This window comes from Acipenser ruthenus, chromosome 41, assembly GCF_902713425.1.
Source record: "Acipenser ruthenus chromosome 41, fAciRut3.2 maternal haplotype, whole genome shotgun sequence".
Classification (NCBI taxonomy): domain Eukaryota; kingdom Metazoa; phylum Chordata; class Actinopteri; order Acipenseriformes; family Acipenseridae; genus Acipenser; species Acipenser ruthenus.
The window spans coordinates 6,769,630-6,788,579 of NC_081229.1; the positions used below are offsets into that span (position 1 = coordinate 6,769,630).

General features: G+C 46.8%; 1 pseudogene; it reads right to left on the reverse strand.

The window, feature by feature from the left end:
- Positions 1-17,676, reverse strand: part of LOC117964836 (scavenger receptor cysteine-rich type 1 protein M130-like) — a 27,680-nt pseudogene extending 10,004 nt beyond the window's left edge.
- Between the last annotated feature and the right edge of the window lie 1,274 nt (positions 17,677-18,950).

Here is an 18,950-nt window from a genome sequence, read left to right on the forward strand (position 1 = left end):
ATTATTCTTCCACATTGATGATTAAGAACCCTGACACAGCTCTCTGCGAGAAATAAGTACTGTATCTGAACACACGCTTTTGATTGATCTCAAAATGTTACCAATCAGACAAATCTCACTGGGATGCAACTCCATCAACAAAACAAATCAATACACAAAAGCGACAATTTGAGGAAGCAGCAGCGAGAAAATTGCATCAATACAAGATATACAAATGAACACCATAAGACATAATGTAGACGGGTCGTGCGCCAGCACCGTGAATAATAAGACTGTAAAACACTGAAGTTTATAATAAAATGATCATTCACCATGTAAAATAATAATAATAATAATAATAATAATAATAATAATAATAATAATAATAATAATAATAGTAAATACAACTTAATAATAGACCACTTCAATTACAGGGGCATCAGATACAATTCAGCTTAAACAAATTGCTCTCAATGTTACAATTCAATTTTTAACATTTTAAACTGCTGCAGTACAACTTGTTCTTCAGTTCAACAGCAGCACTGCCTGACTATTCTGGTAGATTAACACACTATAATCTAGAAGTTACATCTTTGTGAAGTTGCAGGCTCACCAGCAGACACAGCCGTGGCACCATGAAGTGTTATTTCTGCAATGCAACACAGCTGGAAATACACTGTGCTTGAGCAGGGACTTTCTTTACAGTGAAACAAATTCAACTTGCACAATATATACTCAGTATTTTAGATCCCATTTTACTGCGTTGAGAAGTTACTGTGTCCACCTGAACACCAGTATCCCCTCACCTAGGCTGGGTTTAGGCAGGTTTGCAGGTGGAACCCAGCCTCCAGAATCTATACCTCTACAGTTCTATCCCAGTTAACAAACTCAATAAATCAATCAATAAAAACAGCCTTGAAAGGAAAGCATCCTAATGGGCAGTTCTACCCACCAAGTCACTCAGTCCCTGGACCACTGAACCGGACTCCCTGTCTCAGAATAAATAACCAACTTCATTAAAAAGCTATAAAGAAATAACAGCGTGGAACTTACTGGCTGGTGAGTGCAGAAGCAGGACAGTGAGACAGAAGATGGGCATGCAGCTCTCCATTGTTATCAAGACAGATGAACCCTCTTCTGAGCGAAGTCAAGACCTGTGCTCACCCCCTTGAGCCAACACAGCAACTGAGAGGGTGCTCAACGCCCCATAACACCAGCAGAAACACAGGCCCCCCACCCCACCAATCACACTCAGCATGGCCTTTTTCAGACAGAAAACAGGAAGATTTCAAACAGGTGTGCTGTCAAATCAGCGGGCTCCTTTCTGTTCTATCCATATATATCGCTAATACATCACTGTTTCCTCCCAGACCGCCCAGCATTGATGAAACACACGATACGGAGGAAAGGGGGAGAGATCTGAAAGATAGAAAAAGAAAAAAAAAACATTTTTTTAATTTGTGTTTATGAAAAGCTTGAGAAAGCTGGGTGCAGAGAGCAAGGAACTTAGTAGTTATCTCTGAGCTCTGGGTTCGGACCCCAGCCAGGCTTCACTCTGCCTAAAGGCCTGGGTTTCGATACTCTTGCATTGCGCATCTCTTCTGGGATGTCTTCTGTTTTTGTGTGATTGAAACCTAGGATTTCCAGAGCAGTGCTAAGTCTATGAAGCCGTTGTAATACCCAATTCTGTATCCCTACTTCTCTATGCCCTGTCCGTCACACAGCAGAGCCTTGTCTGTACAGGGCCGGGGCGGGATCAAAAGCTGTATTGCATTTGCAGACATGCCTGTACTGTAGGATGCTTTCAACATGTAAGATACACACCAGGTTATATAGGCAGTAGTTTCTGTTACTTGTTTGGCAACAAGGCTGACATTGCAATAATTAAGAAAAAATTACTTATCTGATCTGGTCTACGCCATGGTGACTGTTCCTATTTGGCAGAAATGGGGGTAAATCTTGGGTAAGAACAGGTGTGAAGTATAAAGGCAGGCAATTCTGAGGTTCTGTAAGTCCCCTCTCCTTAGATGTTGTCACTACAGATTGGGAGCTTACAGCTCTCATCTTCACAAGCAGCTATGTGACGTGAAGCTGTGGTCGTCTATGTGCTGAAGCTGCTGATAACTGCTGCACAGGGTAACAGCACAGGGAGACAGTGTAATGAGAGTATTAGTGCTTGACAAGATGCAGAGCTGAGAATGGGATCTTTTAGTTCTCATGAAGGTACAGCGCTGGGTGATGTATATGGAGTGCTTTAATGCTCATTAAGATCCTGTAGAGCCTTATACAAATATTAAAATAGGAATCATTAAACTATGAATGAAAAGCAATGGGGAACTGTATTTTCAATGGTAACAAGATACACCTCAATTTCCCAATGGGACATTTACCATGTATAATATTAACTATCATACATACTGTAATGTTCCAAAAACCAATGCATTTACCAGTGATATACTGTGCCATTATAACATTACTTTGGCAAGCCAAGCTCTCTGATTGGCTGAAAGGCCTGTACAACTCTCCTAACAATGCAGAGCTGAGGAGGCAGGTCCGAAGGGGCGCTTAACCTATAAGAAGATCAAAGTGAGTCTGTTAACAACTGTGAAAAGTGTAGCACCGCCCTCTGGCTTTCTCACTGCTGGTATTGTAGGCTTTAATAGTATTAGTTATACTGCCACACTTCTATATGAATTCCTAATCCATACATAACACAGAATACCTACTGAGTACAGGATCTGTAAATGCTGCCCAAACCACACTGTGTGTCAGAATAGGGCTCTAACCACAGCCAGCTATTCAGAAGCCCGCATGGCACGAAACAAACTTTTTAATGAGGAGCAGCATGTCCCCTAGTGGCTCAAGCAGTAAAAGCTTTTTCACTGCAGAATCTCTTTGTTCAGTTTACTGCTGGTAGAATTATCAGCCTTCCTCCTGTAAAATGGCATCTCTCACAGAGGCGTCTGTCACATCCACATCACGTGGTGCTTGGAAGGGCTCTAATGCGTTTATATTTTTGCCTGTATAGAGAAATGAAAAAAATTAAAAAGTCACTGATTACAAAGCAGTAAAGAGAAAATACATAAAGTACCAGAGGTATTATTATTATTATTATTATTATTATTATTATTATTATTATTAGTTTATTTGGCAATGCAAGGTTACAGTGCTAATACAATATTTAAATACAGTGTAGCTTACAGTAAGTGCAAATACAACTAGAATGCACTATGAGATAAGAAGAAACAATTAAGGATTAAGAGCATTTGTATCTACAATGACCTAATTGTAGTGCAATAGTGCAAGGATAGTGCATCAGCTGAGGATCTAGTAACATGGTGCTGAGGTCAGACAAGTCCAGTGAAGCCTTTTGAAGGAAAAAGTGATCTCGGAATTAAGGCATGGACAGGTATTCCCGCGTTCCAGATTACTGACTGACAGTCCATTTCTTGTGACAGTATTTTCATTGTAATAAATGGAAAGGAAAGATGAAAAAAGAAATCAGGTAAAAATGCTGACATTGAAACCCCCGAGTCTGGAGGCCGCAGCTACTACAGATTCAGCAGACTCTGCAGGCTCCCATGAATCACATTACACAAGTCTGATTGTGCCTGTTTGCTCCCACTTATCACCCCTTAGGGAAATTAAGAACCCATTAATAAATAAAATGTACATACTATCACATGTTGTTAATGACAATGTTCAATTTATTTGCCTCAGCCAAACAGTGATCTTACACACAAGTGTGAATGACTGTGGCGGGACTGGGTCTGCGGTTCTGACCCTGGAAATGCGGGTCACCTGGGTGGTCTGTAACAACCTGTGCCTTAATTTTAGTGCCTTGCCCTATGATCAATATTGGGCCCGCGGTCTTTTACAAAAGCACCCTCTGAAAAAGGCTTTGACGATAAAAAGGCTTTTGCGCAATAAACTCCAATACAACATAACTTCCCTTTACTGAAACATCACTTTCAGTTTTTGCTTTACTGAACATGTTGCGCTACAAATCAATAGTTTTTAAAAATTCTGCAGCTTTATCTTTTTTTTTTCTTTCCTTCTAACTTGCCATGTTTTGTTTGTTTAGTTTCCTCACATCGAATTCCTTTAAGACCTTACCGGTACATCCGAGTCCTTTAAGAATATTGCAAAGTCTAAACAATGCAAACATCCAGAAATGAGTGAAAGGGATGTCAAGGGTTCATTTTGCAAAATGATACAAAAATAATGTGCAAATGAAGTATTTATTCCACAAACAATCTCTGAACTCATCGCCGTGGTGGGTCTCGTCTAAAATAACCTAGATGTGAACGAGGTTAGGGTTGCAAGCATGCAAGAATTTTGACATCAAAAGCTTTGCAAAGCAAAGTACCACAACATCTCAATATATCAGGAGTGAGAGACAGAGAAAGTGAAGGAAAGCAGGGCAGGTGTGATACCACAGGGGCTGATATTAATCTGTTTAACAAAAAAAATCGCATTTTCATATTTTTATAAATATCTTCTTAAACTAGATTAACATCACCCTTATTTTTATTATGTAACATTTAAAATCTAGATGTATTTTTTATTAAAGCCTTATTAATCCGTGTAGAAAAACAAAAATTCTTGCTAAAAAGAAAGTTTCCCTCATTTTTCTTACTTTTTTTTTTTTTTTTTTACAAATATAAAATTAATGTAAAGAAGGTTTTTCCTGCTTCCTCTGGCAAGTGCTCTCAGCTGCAGCCGTTTCTTTCTTCAGTCTTGTCAGCAATGGGCCTCATATGCAAATAATACATTTAAAGACTGAAACTTAACTCCCCTACATAGCAAATGCTCCACTACAAGTGCACAGTGTAATGAGAATCCACATCAAATGAATAAACTATCGATAGCTACATGCCACTGTTTCTGTTTCAAGTCGATGCCTTCTGAACAGTTGGCTGTGGTTAGAGCCCTATTCTGACACACAGTGTGGTTTTGGCAGCATTTACAGATCCTGTACTCAGTAGGTATTCTGTGTTATGTACGGATTAGGAATTCGTATAGCAGTGGGGCAGTATAACTAATACTATTAAAGCCTACAATACCAGCAGTGAGAAAGCCAGATGGCGGTGCTACACTTTTCACAGTTGTTAACAGACTCACTTTGATCTTCTTCTAGGTTAAGCGCCCCTTTGGACCTGCCTCCTCAGCTCTACATTGTTAGGAGAGTTGTACAGTCCTTTCAGCCAATCAGAGAGCTTGGTTTCCCAAAGTAATGTTATAATGGTACAGTATACCACTGGTAAATGCATTGGTTATTGGAACATTACTGTATGTATGATAGTTAATATTATACATAGTAAATGTCCTGTGACGGGGTACTGCCCCGTCTTTATGATCATGGTTGGGACTGGCAGGGAGGGGGTTAAAATTCCTCCCTGCCAGGAAAACATGTGAGAATGTGGCTGGAGCCCTAATTGACTAATTAGCAATTATTGAATAATTGGGCTCCAGCCACAGGGAATAAAAGCCAGGGGAGAGGCCCTGGCTAGGGGGAGAGAGTAGGAGAAAGAGAGTTCCAGAAGCAAGAGTGTGTTTGTATGTGGTGTTTTTCTGTTCCAGTGAAGGCAAGGCCCAGCCTGGAAACTTTATTTTGTAAGTTTTTGTTTTGTGTTTGTATTTTGTGTTTGAAATCTTTTTGTTTGGCCCTTGTGCCTATTTATTTGATTATTTTTGTTTATTAAAAACTTTATTTTTGAACTTTAAAACTGTCTCTGAGTCTCAAACCTCGGTCCATCCTGTCACATTTGGTGTCAGAAGTGGGATAGCGCCACCTGGAGGCTCAGAGCAGTAATTTTTTTTTCTTTCTTGAATTTTGGGAGTTTTTTTTTTTTTTTTTGATAAATGGGGAAGAAGAGCAGACAGCGGCAAAGGCAGGAGAAGCAGCAGCCGAAGAAATGTAGGCTGCTGCAACAACAGCCACCCCAGCTGGAGGACCCAGCCAGTCTTTTCCCCTGGTGCTCCTGGTGCGGGAAGGAGGATCATCAGTGGAGGTCCTGTCCAGATGGGCTACCAGCTGACTGGTGTGGGTACTGTGAGGTGGATGGCCACAACTGGGCAGGATGTCCCCACAATCGGGACCAGGAGCAGCTGCAAACCCCGTCCTCGGCAGCCACCCCACCACTTCCAACATCACCGCCTTCACCACCATCCCAGGAAATATGGGACTGGTTGATGCACCCTGAGGCAGACCTCTCCCACGACCTCCCCATAGTTGTCAACACGCTGTGGCGTCGAGATGGGGGGAGGTGGGAAAAGTGGGAGGAACAGCATCACCCGGCGTCCTTCGCAGAGCTGGCCCTGATGGTCATTAATTACCTGGCGGTAGATATGGGAGACGCCCCAATCATTCCAATAAAGAAGGTGGAGCTGTCGTCCCGAGAGCCAGAGAGGGGTGAGCCATCGTCCCGAGAGCCAGAGAGGGATGAGCCATCGTCCCGAGAGCCAGAGAGGGGTGAGCCATCGTCCCGAGAGCCAGAGAGGGGTGAGCCGCTGTCCCGAGAGCCAGAAGGGGAGGAGCCGCTGTCCCGAGAGCCAGAAGGGGAGGAGCCGCTGTCCCGAGAGCCAGAAGGGGAGGAGCCGCTGTCCCGAGAGCCAGAAGGGGAGGAGCCGCTGTCCCGAGAGCCAGAAGGGGAGGAGCCGCTGTCCCAAGAGCCAGAAGGGGAGGAGCCGCTGTCCCGAGAGCCAGAAGGGGAGGAGCCGCTGTCCCGAGAGCCAGAAGGGGAGGAGCCGCTGTCCCGAGAGTCAGAGAGGGGTGAGCCGCCGTCCCGAGAGCCAGAAGGGGAGGAGCTGCCGTCCCGAGAGCCAGAAGGGGAGGAGCTGCCGTCCCGAGAGCCAGAAGGGGAGGAGCTGCCGTCCCGAGAGCCAGAAGGGGAGGAGCTGCTGTCCCGAGAGCCAGAGAGGGGTGAGCCGCCGTCCCGAGAGCCAGAAGGGGAGGAGCCGCCATCCCGAGAGCCAGAAGGGGAGGAGCTGCCGTCCCGAGAGCCAGAATGGGGGCCGCTGCCGTCGCCCAGAGAGGGGGAGCCGCTGCCTTCGCCCAGAGAGGGGGAGCCCGAATGTCCACAGCCCGAGAGGGAGGAGCCCGAACGTCCACAGCCCGAGAGGGAGGAGCCCGAACGTCCACAGCCCGAGAGGGAGGAGCCCGAACGTCCACAGCCCGAGAGGGAGGAGCCCGAACGTCCACAGCCCGAGGGGGAGGAGCCCGAGCGGGAGGAGTCGGTGCGTCCACGGCCCGAGAGGGAGGAGTCGGTGCGTCCACGGCCCGAGAGGGAGGAGTCGGTGCGTCCACGGCCCGAGCGGGAGGAGTCGGTGCGTCCACGGCCCGAGAAGGGGAAGCCCACAGGCCTAGGGCTGAAGGGACCTGTAGAGGGAGACGAGCTGCCGTTCCCGCCTCCGCCAGCAGAGGGAGACGAGCTGCCGTTCCCGCCTCCGCCAGCAGAGGGAGACGAGCTGCCGTTCCCGCCTCCGCCAGCAGAGGGAGACGAGCTGCCGTTCCCGCCTCCGCCAGCAGAGGGAGACGAGCTGCCGTTCCCGCCTCCGCCAGCAGAGGGAGCCGGGCCGCCGTTCCCGCCTCCGCCAGCAGAGGGAGCCGGGCCGCCGTTCCCGTCTCCGCCAGCAGAGGGAGCCGGGCCGCCGTTCCCGTCTCCGCCAGCAGAGGGAGCCGGGCCGCCGTTCCCGTCTCCGCCACCAGAGGGAGCCGGGCCGCCGTTCCCGCCTCCGCCACCAGAGGGAGCCGGGCCGCCGTTCCCGTCTCCGCCTTCCGAGGGTCCGCTGCTGCTGCCGTCGCCTCCCGAGGGTCCGCTGCTGCTGCCGTCGCCTCCCGAGGGTCCGCTGCTGCTGCCGTCGCCTCCCGAGGGTCCGCAGCTGCTGCCGTCGCCTGGGGTTGCCAGGGATCCTGCTTCGCATGGGGTCGCTACACTATGGCCGGAGCCCCACGGAGGGGAATTGCTGGCCATGAAGAGGGGGAGGGAGGTCAGGAGACCAGCTCCCCCAGCTGCACTTTCGCAGCAAGATGGTGTGTGGCCGGAGCCCCGGAAGAGGGAGCTGCTGGCCACGAAGAATTGGGTGGTGCCGGACGTCCCACCATGGCCACCCCCATGGACACTGTGCTTCCCCCTCTTCTGGGACTGAGACTGAGGGGGGAGGTGGCCATTTAGGCCATGTTGTGCTTGGCACAAGGGGGGGGATATGTGACGGGGTACTGCCCCGTCTTTATGATCATGGTTGGGACTGGCAGGGAGGGGGTTAAAATTCCTCCCTGCCAGGAAAACATGTGAGAATGTGGCTGGAGCCCTAATTGACTAATTAGCAATTATTGAATAATTGGGCTCCAGCCACAGGGAATAAAAGCCAGGGGAGAGGCCCTGGCTAGGGGGAGAGAGTAGGAGAAAGAGAGTTCCAGAAGCAAGAGTGTGTTTGTATGTGGTGTTTTTCTGTTCCAGTGAAGGCAAGGCCCAGCCTGGAAACTTTATTTTGTAAGTTTTTGTTTTGTGTTTGTATTTTGTGTTTGAAATCTTTTTGTTTGGCCCTTGTGCCTATTTATTTGATTATTTTTGTTTATTAAAAACTTTATTTTTGAACTTTAAAACTGTCTCTGAGTCTCAAACCTCGGTCCATCCTGTCACAGTCCCATTGGGAAATTAAGGTGTATCTTGTTACCATTGAAAATACAGTTCCCCATTGCTTTTCATTCATAGTTGAATGATTCCTATTATAATATTTGTATAAGGCTCTACAGGATTTTAATGAGCATTAAAGCACTCCATATACATCACCCAGCGCTGTACCTTCATGAGAACTAAAAGATCCCATTCTCAGCTCTCTGCATCTTGTCAAGCACTAATACTCTCATTACACTGTCTCCCTGTGCTGTTACCCTGTGCAGCAGTTATCAGCAGCTTCAGCACACAGACGACCACAGCTTCACGTCACACAGCTGCTTGTTTTTCAGATTCTATACAAACCACAGAGTCGGTGCAGCTCTTGGTCTCGGGCTGGTGTGAAGATGAGAGCTGTAAGCTCCCAATCTGTAGTGACAAGATCTAAGGAGAGGGAACTTACAGAACCTCAGAATTGAACGGCAAAGTATAAAATTCTGCTGTGTTGGCTGGTGCTATTTAAAGTTATTTGCTTATTAACTATTATTTTATTATTTTTCTTTAAAGAAAAAAAATGCTTACTTTCATGTTTTATACACAGTTGTATGTTAAATTGATGTCTGCAATCGCTGTCCCCCTAGTACATTAAAGCCTCTTTCACACTGGCATGCTCTGTCCGGGTTGTGACCTGGTGTCACGCGGGTGGGCTACGTGATTTCACACTGGGTTTTGAAGAAGCAGGGTCGACCTGGGTGACAGAAGCAAGTAAATGCACGCACGCAATGCCCAAGAAGCAGCTTCCATCCAAGCTTCTCTGGATTGACTCGTCGGCCCAAATGTTCATCCCTGCTGCAATCTGGCTCATGGGGTGTCTCAATCAACAGAAATATTGCTAAACAGAATAAACAGAAATGTTGCTTGCGGAAGTGAAACCTTCGCGCAGGCGTGGCTGTTTGTTGCTTTGTCGGCTTACGAACAGCCATCATGCATTTTGTCTCGCTGAACCTGGGTCAAAGTGTGTCAACCCACATCCTGAGGTGGGTCGCTGCCGACCCAGGGTACGTGGTATTGTGACCCGGGTAGCCAGAACCCAGGTTGGGACCCAGGTAGGAGCGTTAGTGTGAAAGGGGCTTGCACCTTCATTATTTCCTCCAAACAGCATACCTGCCTGTATACATACCACCAGTCCTGACCCCAGCCTCACCCCCCATTTCCACCAACAGGGACAGTCGCCTGGAGTTCTGCAGCCAACTGCGCTCCACTAAGGGAGGATGCCTTTCTGACCATCACCTCTCCCCCCCATTATACAAAGGGAATGGGCTCTCCACAGCTCAGACCTACTGCTCAGGCCGTCTTAATGTCAGCAGGGAGGGGACATTTATAATATCACCTTTTCTCCAAAATGTTTAAAATGTGCATTATCAAAGACGTACTCATCCAATAGGAGTGGGTCAAAGAAACCAATGTGAGGGTCACCCTTAGCTTTATGAGCATAATAACTAGGCTCATATTTGACTTTAGAATGGTTTGGGGGCCATTAGACCTTAGTTTTGCCATTACTTTAAAGCTGTTTGATTCAACTGATCTTATAGTAACCTTATCCTGCCCATACATGGCAGAAAAGGGGATTTGTAACTTTGTAACTCCTATTTTATTTATTGTGTTGTCCAGCAACACCATTGGAATTCAAAACCCCAAAATATTTCAAAGAAATAGAACAGCAGCACACTAACACTTCTTACAAGAATGCCTTCGAATTAATTGACTTGTGAGCTTGTTTGTATGGAATTGTGATGTAGCACCCCCCCTGCTGGCAGGTGCAGTACATCACAGTTTCAGGTTCATCTACAGTGCTGGTAAACAATGGAGTCCGAAGTGTGTATTGTAGGGCGGAAATGCCAGTGGGACAGTTTTATTAGAATTCACAGGGTTAGGCCACTGGCCCTTTAAGAAAGAAAAAACTAATTTTATTGGTTTTACGTTTGGCCTAAATATTATTATTATTTATTTCTTAGCAGACGCCCTTATTCAGGGCGACTTACAATCGCAAGCAAATACAAATACATTCAAGTGTTACAATATAAGTCATACAATAAGAACAAGAAATACAATAATTCTCAAGTGTGACAAACCACAATTCAATAATACAGCAGATAATAGTGAAAGTTACATCAGGATATGATTAAATAGTGATAGTTACATCAGGATATGATTAAGTACAAAATACTACAGATTAAACACTTGGCAGATTACAATATTCTGAGGTACAGGATTAAATGCAGTAAAATAGGGGGCAGATAAGAGCAAAATAAAGCATGTTTAAATGAAGGGTGATAGTGTCCCAGGATACAACAGAGGAGTTCTACAGGTGCTGTTTGAAGAGGTGAGTCTTAAGGAGGCGCCGGAATGTGGTCAGGGACTGGGCAGTCCTGACATCTGTAGGAAGGTCGTTCCACCACTGTGGAGCAAGGGTGGAGAAGGAGCGGGCTCGGGAGGCAGGGGAGCGTAGCGGAGGTAGAGCCAGTCTTCTAGTGCAGGCGGAGCGGAGAGGTCGAGTGGGGGTGTAGGGAGAGATGAGGGTCTGGAGGTATCTGGGTAGCTGGGTAAATAACCTGATGTGTATCTTACATGTTGAAAGCATCCTACAGTACAGGCATGTCTGCAAATGCAATACAGCTTTTGATCCCGCCCCGGCCCTGTACAGACAAGGCTCTGCTGTGTGACGGACAGGGCATAGAGAAGTAGGGATACAGAATTGGGTATTACAGCGGCTTCATAGACTTAGCACTGCTGTGGAAATTTACAGAAGAGTAAAATTAAAGATCTTGGTGTATTTTTAATGATATGATTAGTAATTTGCTTTTTGCACTTACAGTGTGACGGGAGACCCAAGTACCTCAAAGAGAGTTTGCTAGAAAATGTTCGACAGCCGCTAATCACTCTTATGATCCACCGTTGGTTGTCCAATTTTCATTGCTCTGTGTTTTTTTGTTTTGGCTTCACCCACCACCCTTGCAAGTGTTACATTGTATAACCACCCTTTGTATGCAGCTCCAGAGCGGCACAACACGCCTACAGCTACAGCCAAAAGTGTTGCATCACCTCAAATTCGGGGGGTTGAGACATAATTCAAAATAAAAAAATACAACTTTATGAACATCATTTCGATATTTTATTTAACATCATGTAATCAAAGAAACAAAATGATATCGCAAATAAAGTCTACCGGAAAAATAGTAGTACTGTTAGATTTCAAAATGTCACATTTTTCAATTTGTCATTTTTTTCAATAAGTATATGGAAAACTACAACACGCTCTGTCATTCAATATGTTACCGTAACATTATTCAGCAGATTTCATTCGACATTATGAATCAAAATTGGTTAATTTTATAGGGTGATGCTAAACTTTCGGCCATAGCTGTAGATCTAGGACCACCTTCATAAAACTCCATTTAGTTCATCGAGAGCCTTTATGAAGTATACCTGCTTATTAAGAGCACAGTTTGCCTCGAGGAAAGGTAGCATCGCAGAGAATAAAAGCAGCCCAACGAAGCACTTTCACAGGGACTCAAACGCCTGTGGACTGAGCGCTAGCAAGAACATTGTAATTGCAAAGCTCTCAAAGCTGGCATTGTTGTTACTTGCAATGCTCTTGGTCTCGGCCGTGCGAGATGACATCCTTCAATCGGACAGCGATGTTGTGTGTTTTTTTGTTTTTTTTTCACATTAGTATTCAAAACCGATTTGAAATCTCTGAAGTCGTTTTTTTTCATAAAAAGGAATATTTTAGTTCCCGGGATCCAAAATGCCACTTCAAGAAGAAAGTTTGCATATAATTAATGCTGTTTCCATTTGTTAATGTGATGGCTACACGATAATGAATGCAAAAAAGACATTAATTTATTAATATGTCATGCGGCGACTGTCGTGTTAGGCTTCATGTGTGTGCAAGCACTTAACCACTCTGTGTTTATCATTACTAATCTGGACACCAAGGCAGCCTCGCTATCTCTTTCTAATATCTGACTTGTACAATGGCTGCTGTAACGTTTACATTTCCTAAAATATACTTAAGAGCTCGTCTATAGTAAAGGTGTGTATTCCGTCTATATGTAAGGCTTTCGATTTTCATAAATCTCACCTTAATATGTCCACGTGTGTCAAGATATACTCAAAAGAAAAGAAAAACATGTTTTCATGTCTGCTTTGTCAAGGTAATTCATTATTTTGTGTCTTAAACATATTAAACACTCACCTGCTGTGTTTATAAAATACATCATTTAATACATGCGTTTTCCTAGGAATATAGCATATAAAATAAGATAAACGGATGGGTCCTTGAGCGGAGAGGTCGAGTGGGGGTGTAGGGAGAGATGAGGGTCTGGAGGTAGCTGGGTGCAGTCTGGTCAAGGCATCTGTAGGCTAGTACAAGAGTCTTGAACTGGATGCGAGCGGTGATCGGGAGCCAGTGGAGCGAGCGGAGTAGTGGAGTAGCGTGGGCGAAGCGAGGCAGAGAGAACACCAGGCGGGCAGCAGAGTTCTGGATGAGCTGGAGCGGACGGGTGGCGGACGCAGGGAGGCCAGCCAGGAGGGAGTTGCAGTAGTCTAGGCGGGAGAGTACCAGGGCCTGGACCAGGAGCTGGGTAGCGTAGTTGGTGAGGAAGGGTCGGATTCTTCGGATGTTGCTCAGGAAGAATCGGCAAGTGCGTGCCAGAGTGGAGATGTGCTGGGAATAAGAGAGGCAGGGGTCCAGGGTGACTCCAAGGTTCTTAGCAGAGGAAGAGGGAGAGAGTGTGGTAGATTCCAGAGGAACAGAGATAGAGAGATCAGAGGAGGGGGAGGAGGAGGGAAAGAAAAGGAGGTCAGATTTAGAGAGGTTGAGTTTGAGGTGATGCGAGTGCATCCAGGAGGAAATAGCAGACAGACAGGTAGAGATACGGGAGGAGATGGTGGAGTCAGAGGTGGGGAAGGAGAGGAAAATCTGAGCATCATCAGCATAGAAATGGTATGAGAAACCATAGGATGCGATGAGGGGGCCCAGGGAGCGGGTGTAGAGAGAGAACAGGAGAGGACCCAAGACTGACCCTTGGGGGACTCCAGTTAAGAGAGGGTGAGGTGCGGAGGTTGCTCCACGCCAGGTTACCTGGTAAGTGCGGTGGAGAGGTAGGAGGAGAACCAGGCCAGAGCAGTGCCAGAGATCCCCAGGTCAGCAAGAGATGATAGTAGAATAGAGTGATCAACAGTGTCAAAGGCAGCAGAGAGGTCGAGGAGAATTAGGACAGAGGAGAGAGAGGCAGCTCGGGCACACTTAAGTGAGTTGGTGACAGACAGGAGGGCGGTTTCAGTGGAGTGAGCAGAGCGGAAGCCAGATTGGAGAGGGTCAAGCAGAGAGTGGTTGGACAGGAAAGCAGAGAGCTGGCGGTGTACAGTCCGCTCGAGGGTTTTGGAGAGGAAGGGTAGGAGGGAGACAGGACGGTAGCTCTGGAGGGAGGTGGGGTCGAGGGTGGGTTTTTTGAGGAGGGGAGTGATAGAGGCTTTTTTGAAGGCAGAGGGAAAGATGCCAGAAAGTAGAGAGGTGTTGAGGAGTGAGGAGATGAAGGGGAGTAGAGCAGGAGCAGCAGCTTGAAAGAGGTGAGTGGGGAGGGGGTCCAAGGCACACGTGGTGGGTTTGTGACCCTGGAGCAGGGAGGAGAGGTCAGAGTCTGAGAGGGGCAAGAAGGTGGAGAGGGAGGGCGAGTTAGTAGGGGATGTAGTAGGTGTAAGGGTTGGAGCAGGAGGGGGTGCGGGGGAGGGAGAGGTGTTAAAGAGTTTGCGGATATCTGAGATTTTAGAAGAGAAGAAGGAGGCAAAGTCGTCAGGGGAGATAGAGGAGGGAGGAGGAGGGGGGGAGGGTTTAGGAGGGAGGAGAAGGTAGAGAATAGTTTACGTGGGTTGTTAGTGGAGGCTTCGATTACAGATTGGAAATAAGCACATTTAGCAGAGGAGAAGGAGGAGAGGAGAGTGCGGTAAAGGTCTAGGGCAGCAGGGAGTTTGGTTCTCTTCCATTTCTTTTCAGCAGATCGCAGTGTGATTCTTGCCGAGCGGAGCACAGAGGAGAGCCAGGGATGGGGAGGGGAGGGGCGAGCAGGTCGGCAGGTGAGGGGACAGAGGGAGTCGAGGGAGGAGGTGAGTGAGGAGAAGAGGGTGGAGGTAGCAGAGTCTACGGAGAGTTGTGAAAAGGAGTCGATAGGAGGGAGGTGAGAGAGAGCAGTGGAGGCAAGGACAGAGGGGGAGAGAGAGCGAAGGTTACGGCGAGAGGTGACAGTGGGGGTAGGAGGAGCAGGGAGAGGGGGGAGAGACAGAGAAAAAGAGATGAAATAGTGATCAGAGAGGTCCAGGGGGGTGACAGAGAGGTTGGAGGGGCAGCAGGCCCTGGAGAAGGTGAGGTCCAGTTGACGGCCAGCTTTGTGGGTAGGAGGGGACGGAGAGAGACAGAAGTCGAAGGAGTGAAGGAGAGGGAGGAATCCAGCAGAGTGGCTGGGGTTGGAGAGATGGATGTTGAAGTCACCCAACAGGACAGTCGGGGTAGACAGAGAGGGGAGGGAGGAGAGTAGATAGTCGAGTTCATCCAGAAAGTGAGTGAAAGGCCCAGGGGGGCGGTACAGAACAATGAGCAGGAGTTGATAGGGAGAAGTTAGTTGGACTGCATGAAATTCAAAGGTACTGACAGAGAGGGAGGTGAGATCGGAGGGGACAGAAAAGAGTAAGGAGGGAGAGAGGAGAAGACCCGTCCCACCTCCCCGTCCAGTGAGACGCGGGGTATGGGACAGGACGTAGAGAGAGGACAGGGCAGCAGGAGTAACAGTGTTCTCAGGGGACAGCCAGGTTTCAGTAAGAGCAAGGAAATCGAGCGAGAGGTGGGAGGCAAAGGCAGAGATGAAATCAGCTTTGTTAGCAGAAGAGTGACAGTTCCAGAGTGCACCAGAGAGTGTGCGGGAGGGGGGGAGAGGCAGAGAAATGAGGTTAGATGGGTTGGAGGAGCAGCAGCGGAGGGAGGGCAGAGGACGAGGACGGGAGGACAGAACAGGGATGTGAGAGATAGTCATAGCAGGACAAGCAAGACAAAAGGCACAGTAGGAGCAGTAGGGTGGAGGATACAGACCTGACTCGTAGATGGCTTCTTCCAGAGCGCTGTTAGGATCGGATCTATTTCGACCAGTGTCTCAGCGCAGGCCTCCCCTCGCTGGACTCCCACAGCTAGACTCCCGGCTCTTTTGTTGAGGCTCTTCGGTTAGCTGGCGCTTCGTGCTGGCGCTAAAATAAGCTGCTTGAATAAATGTTACACCTGCTTGGCAAAAGAACCAACTAAACTGTGTGAAAACCAATCAAATAGCAAAATCAACTGCTAATCAATTTAGCCACTCACCTGGTACTAATCACACACTAACTCAGCCAATTCAAACACCACCTAACAATGTCACCAAATGTAGTTAGTTACAATTACTAAAAGCAGGAACTTATCTATCTGCCTCTGTCCCTGGTGACCTGGAGATCATAGGTTCCCTGTCTGGCCAGTTTGTACTCAATCTCCTCGTAAACGGCTTCATGGAAGGGGTCAAGCCCCTCCTTAGCAATCCCTATGGGAGGAAACAGGCTCTCATTCACAGTGACAAGGCTCTGCACACACTGTACTGAACAGCACAGCCTTCAGTGAGCCACAGTGCAAGAACACCATTTCTTTTCTTTATTTAAAACTGCCATTTTAACAGCTCTTTAATTAATGACAGAACTTGTCAAGGTTGTGACCTCTGCTGCCCCTACTGCAGCAGGCTGGTATCGCACATGTGGGTCAAGACAAGCTTTTTCTCTAACCAGATCATTAGTAAAAGCAAATGATTTATAAATTGTCATCTGAGATGCACAGAACAATGATCGCTGCTATAAAGGACCTGGGTAGTGCATTTGTGTTGTCTGGAAAGCACTGCAGATTTAAAATGCCGGTGTAGGACATTACTATATACAATCCTAGAACAGCGCACTAGGACCTGAGTGTGTCACCTTCCTGAGCTCGCGTCTCTTTAAAGGGATTTGTTCCCTACCTCTCCTCAGCATCCTGTTGTGCTGCAGCTGCCAGGCTAACAGGACCAACACCACAAAGAGCAGAGCTCCCAGCACGATGCAGGCTATCACTGGGATGGTCATGTTTCTCTGTGGCTGCAGCCTGGATGGAGAGGCTTCTGTTGGAGAGGAAGAGAGACAGACACTTCTGTAAACAGTTGGGTACTGTACTGTAAATAAAGCAAAAAAGCTGTATTCACATTGCTTACATAGGAAAGCCCTAACTGAGGGCTCCCTTCGTTTATCCACACGACTCCCAAATTCAAAACACTACACAATAAGAAACATTTCCCCCTAGAGCTGTGCTTTTGTGTTTATGTTTATAAGAGTGTAGTGTGAAGTAAAACAAAATTAAATGACTGTTAATATTTGCAATGTAAGCAAGTACTCCCTGCCAAACACAACAGAGCATCTCCCCAGTATAGCTAATTCCCCATCTCCCCTGCTCAGATAACCCCCTCTCTCACCTGCACAGGTAACCCATGTGTCCTCTTTGTGGTCGCAGTCATTGTGTCTCAGTGGAGCGTGCCGGCAGTCCCACAGGTGCATCTCGCTGCCCCTGCAGTTCACTTCATCCAGCCAGATGGTGCCGTTCCCTTGTCCAAACGTAGCCTCACCCCCCCTTGTGCTCTTTGCTGCCCCACAGCCTAGTTGTCTGCAGACCACCTGGGCGTCCTTCAGGTCCCAGGAGTCATCGCAGACTGTCCCCCAGGACCCCTCGAACCGCACCTCCACCCGTCCGGAGCAGGGACTTGAGCTTCCAGCTAGCCTCAGCTCTGCTGGCTCTGGAATAAAACAGCAAGGCTTACTGAATCAGTTCAGCACAGAGGCTGCTGTGTGAGTAGTAGAGAGAGGCTTGATATCCCATTCTGGAAAAAAATCTAGGTAACCAGTCTCAGAGATCAGAGGCAATCACAATTCAGTGTTGAATTATTAATTTAAAAAGACTCTATTATTGGAAACTATAAAAACTGCTCATTAAAATTAGTTTACAGCAGAAATTTAAATGCCAAACGTTGATAATATTGTGTAAAATGTCAATACATATCACTGTAAGGTCATGCTTTTGCAATTGTATGCATTATTTTTTAGACGATGTTAAATATAAAATAACCTGAGCAGTGCTCTTGAGTGAGGTCTTCAGAACATGACTTGGGTATGCTGGTGACAGGCGGCTTCTCTTTCACTGTTAAAAACAAAGAACAATCAAGTGAATTCAGTGTTTGGAAAAAAAGTACATTGCATTCACACTCTGCTCAATCATGCTCCTGCTTTGTGTCTCTTGTTTTGAGCTGAAACAAGAAATGGTGAATGCAAAGTATTCTGAAGATATTGCTGTAGGGGTGTCCATAAGGCCTGGGTATATTTCTATTGGGATCTCTTAAGTTTCATCTCCTCTCTATTCTAAAGAGGCCCTGCTTTTCTGTACTTTAACACATCCCTGCTTAGAAAGGACAGTACCTCCAATAACACAGCTACAATGTTGTGTAACTTGCTAGGGGCAGCGTGTCCTTGTTATCTCAGGAGGAGGATTCAAACCTGTGGTCTTTAACTGCTGAGCCAGCAGGTGACCAGCAGAGGAACAACAGAGGGAGATCTTTACCTGTGCATTCAATCGCAGCCACCTCATAGTTTTCGCAATTTGTCTGACCCCAGGGTAAGGATGGACACTGCCACAGTGTAGAGTCGTGTCTTCGGCAGTTCAATTCATCAAGCCATTTGTAATCAGAACTGGATTGTGCATTTCTAATGGCAGCACTTTCTCCACAGTTCAGCTGCTGACATATCACTGAAGCTGTAATCTGTGTCATTCTGTCGCCGTAGACACTACGCCAGGTGCCATTGTAGAGAACCTCTATTGGTTCAGAGCAGCCTTCAAGAGTCTAAGATCCTTGAACTCTGTCAAAACAACATACAACCATGAAAGAAAACTGCACTGCAATGAATGACACTCAGAACTATCCTGATTACAATACTTCTGTAAGGCAATATTAAAAAGCTTTTTATATAAAACATTTTAAGACAATCAACTAGAAATTGGAGAGGTGGTATAAATGGTTTGAAATCTTCATGTATTACAGGATCACCAGTAAGCTGCCCTGCTTACTGAGCTCCTCCTCTCAGTTTAAATAAGTTGTATGTAGTAATTCATATTGCTTTGGTTTCCACTATTATTATATTAATGGCTAATGTACAGACGACTCACTTTCCACTGGTTAGGTATAGCGAGTTATTGCAGTCCTGTACCTGAAC